The sequence below is a fragment of the Triticum dicoccoides genome, chromosome 3B (genome assembly GCF_002162155.2).
Source record: "Triticum dicoccoides isolate Atlit2015 ecotype Zavitan chromosome 3B, WEW_v2.0, whole genome shotgun sequence".
NCBI classification, from domain to species: Eukaryota; Viridiplantae; Streptophyta; class Magnoliopsida; order Poales; family Poaceae; genus Triticum; species Triticum dicoccoides.
Genome location: NC_041385.1, coordinates 435,736,784 through 435,741,062, shown reverse-complemented (window position 1 = coordinate 435,741,062; position 4,279 = coordinate 435,736,784).

Sequence of the window (4,279 nt, the reverse complement as noted above, 5' to 3'; positions counted from 1 at the left end):
ATGTTATTGAGCTCAAAATGATTTGCTTGATGAATTAAATAATAAAAATGACTTTGCTGTTAGAGTGGCTACTAGAACTGGTAGAATGACTCAGGAACCTTTGTATCCTGAAGTCCACCCTAAGAGAATCAAGCAAGATTCTCAGAGAAATAATTTAGAGGCACCTACTTCTTCCAAAAAGAAGAAAAAGAAAAACGATAGGACTTTGCATGCTTCTAGTGAACGTGATGTAGACACATCTAAGAATCCCAATGATATTTCTATTTCTGATTCTAAAACACAGTCAGGTGATGAACATGAACCTAGTGATAATGTTAATGATAATGTTCATGTTGATGCTCAACCTAGTAAAAACAATGATGTAGAGATTGAACCTGTTGTTGATCTTGATAACCCACAATCAAAGAATCAACGTTATGATAAGAGAGATTTTGTTGCTAGGAGGCACGGTAAAGAAAGAGAACCATGGGTTCAGAAACCCATGCCCTTTCCTCCTAAACCATCCAAGACAAAGGATGATGAGGATTTTGAGCGCTTTGCTGAAATGATTAGACCTATTTTCTTACGTATGCGCTTAATTGATATGCTTAAAGTAAATCCTTATGCTAAGTATATGAAGGATATCATTACAAATAAAAGAAAGGTACCGGAAGGTGAAATTTCCACCATGCTTGCTAATTACACTTTTAAGGGTGGAATATCAAAGAAATTTGGAGACCCCGGGGTACCAACTATACCATGCTCCATTAAAAGAAATTATGTTAGAACTGCTTTATGTGATCTTGGAGCCGGTGTTGGTGTTATGCCTCTCTCTTTATAGCGTAGACTTGAATTGAATAAGTTGACACCTACTGAAATATCTTTGCAAATGGCTGATAAATCAACTGCCATACCTGCCGGTATTTGTGAGGATGTGCCTGTTGTGGTTGCAAATGTCACTATCTTAACAGACTTTGTTATTCTTGATATTCCCGAGGACGATAGTATGTCGATTATCCTTGGTAGACCTTTTTTGAATACTTTAGGGGCTGTTATTGATTGCAACAAAGGCAATGTCACTTTTCATGTTAATGGTAATGAGCATACGGTACACTTTCCGAGGAAACAATCTCAAGTTCATAGCATTAATTCTATTGGAAAAGTTCCAACTATCATTATCGGAGGTTTTGAATTTCCTCTTCCTACTGTTAAGAAAAAGTATGATATTCTTATTATTGGGGATGTTCATATCCCCGTTGAGGTAACTTAGTGTTATTCGAAATTTCTCCGGTTTCGTGTTATTCGGAATGAGTTTGTTAACAAGACTTGATCAACCTTGTTAGTGGATTCATTTTGATGATCACGAGATGGATGAAACTAGAAGGCACAACCTTCTGTACCCTCTTTTTACTTTCTGTTATTTGGAATAAATAAAGCAAAAATAGTATTATCTGTCTGTTTTCTGAATTATCCATGCATTAAAAAAATATCCTGAAAATAAAAGTGCTCCAAATGCCCTGCAGATTTAGTATGATTTTTATGGAATATTTGAGGATTTTAGGCACTAAAATCACTACAGGAGGGGCAAGCACGAGGCCACGAGAGTGGAGAGCGCGCCCACCTACCCTGGGCGCGCCCCCTATCTCGTGGGCCCCTGGTAGCCCCCCTCCACTTATGCCAGCACCCACACACTCCATCTTCTTCCCAAAAAAATCCCCATCCAGCTCAAGCACGAGTTCTAGCTCATTTTGCTGCGATTTTCGATCTCCTTGCTCAAAGCTCCATACACAAAACTACTTTGGGAGATTGTTGCTTGGTATGTGACTCCTCCATTGGTCCATTTAGTTTTTGTTCTAGTGCTTTATTCATTGCAAATTTTTGCTACATAGGTGACCATGTTCTTGAGCTTGCATGTTAAATTTATGAGGTCCCAAGTAATTCTAATGCATGATATAGGCTCTAGGCACTTGTAGGAGTAGTTGCTACCAATCTTATTTAGTTTTATTCACTTTTATTTTGAAGTTACTAAAATTTCAGAAATTTTTCAGAAAAATAATTATGTCTAGAAGAAAGTACCAAGGTGGTTCCTCGGTAAAGAAAGGACCCGGGATTGCTATACGAGAGAAAGATGTTGAATTACCGAGGGACGCAGATGTACGAGCTTGTGAATGGCCATCCGATGATTCTATGGTCGAAGCAGGCTTTAAGGAGGAATTTGACGCGTATGTGCGTAATGCTGATCTGGAGGACTTTTTACAAGATAAGTGTCCTCGGTACTATCAATTAACGGATTCGTTTGTGCGAAGGTTTAAATATAACTCTACACGTAATTCTCCTAGTGTCCTATTTGATATCTATGATACATCTTATACCATGGACTTAGAGGATTTTACAACTGCTTGCAAACTTCCACAGTGGGGTAATATTAATGATCCCCACAAATCTGAATTTAGAGACTTTCTTGCTAGTATTATTGTGGGAGAATCTAGGGACATAGCACAAGCTACCATAGGGAGCATTCATTTTTCCTGCTATACATTATTTTGCTCTCTTCATTGGTAAATGCATTAATGGTAAAGACGAAGCATGTCATATGTGTGTCCCTGATCTTTGCGTCCTCAAGAGTGCTGTGTTAGGTTATAAAGGTTATAACTTGGGGGCAATAGTTGCACGTAGGTTGCAGAATAATGGTAGAGCTGGAGATTTATTTGGAGGAATTTATGCAACCCGTGTAGCAAATTATGTTGGTATAGCCCCACGAGAGGGGGATATGATGTTACCTCCTGCTTATTTAGATTATGACGCTACAGTCCATCATCATTTTTCTTAGGAGGAATGAACAATTCCTCCAATATCGACTAATCTATGACAGACGCAGCATCGTCCATGTTACTCTTCCTGCTCCTCTCCTTTTTGATTATCAGGCAAAAGGAAGATATGTTGTTACTAGGGAGGAAGCATCTGAACACGAGGGGAGAGCGGAGGTAGCTCGCCAACATGCCGCAGCTTAGGAGGCAATTGCTGATGCATCTCAGTACAACCCCAGCTACAACTACGGATATCAGCCAGGCGGTCCTTGGTATTAGACCAACTTAGGCCAAAAGCCTAAGCTTGGGGGAGTACGTATTTCTCACCGACTTTACATTTATGTTCACACACTATTCTAGTCGTCGGTGCTCATACTCTTTCATTGTATTATCCATGCTAGTTTAAATTTCTTTTTCTAGTTTTCTTCTTGTGTGTTTGATAAACCTTAAGAAAAACCAAAAAAAATTAGTTAGTTTAATTTCCATGCTTGTAGTAGAATTAAAATGAAAACCCAAAAAGATTTCTCGTTCTTCTTCTTACTTGTTGGGAGCTTTCCCGTGTAAATAGTTTTATTTTCTTTTCTTTCCTTTGGGGGTCGAGAGTAGAAGACCATATTGAAAATGTTTAGTGGCTGTCATATGCATGGTTGTTTATTTAACTTAGAGCCCATATTACCTTGTCTTCTCTCTCTTGAGTTGAATGCTTGCAGATTCCATCTTAGTCCAATGCACGTGCACTATTATTATTATACACATCGTTCAGTCGTGCAAGTGAAAGGCAATAATGACGATATATGATGGACTAATTGAGATGAGAAAAGCTGGTATGAACTCGACCTCTCTTGTTTTTGTAAATATGATGAGTTCATCGTTCCTGATTCACCTTATTATGAAGTAAACATATTTGCAATGACATTTAGAGATTATAGTTTCTTGTGCCATGATTGATTAGCTATGAGTTATAATGGTTTACCTTGCGTGCCAACATGCTATTAGAATGATTATGATGTGGTATGATGGGATGGTATCCTCCTTTGAATGAATTGAGTGACTCGACTTGGCACATGTTCACGCATGTAGTTGAAACAAATCAACATAGCCTTCATGATATTTATGTTCATGGTAGATTATATCCTACTCATGCTCGTACTCGGTGTGAATTAATTTTAATGCATGTTTATGACTGTTGTCGCTCTCTCAGTTGGTCGCTTCCCAGTCTTTTGCTAGCTTTCACCTGTACTAAGCGGGAATGCTGCTTGTGCATCCAAACTCCCTAAACCCAAAGTTGTTCCATATGAGTCCACCATACCTTCCTATATGCGGTATCTACCTGCCGTTCCAAGTAAATTTGTATGTGCCAAACTCCAAACCTTCAAATGAAATTATATTTTGTATGCTCGAGCAGCTCATGTTTCAACTAGGGTTGCCTTTATCTTCCATGCTAGGTGGGTTATTCTCAAGAGGAGTGGACTCCGCTCCTCATTCACAAGAAA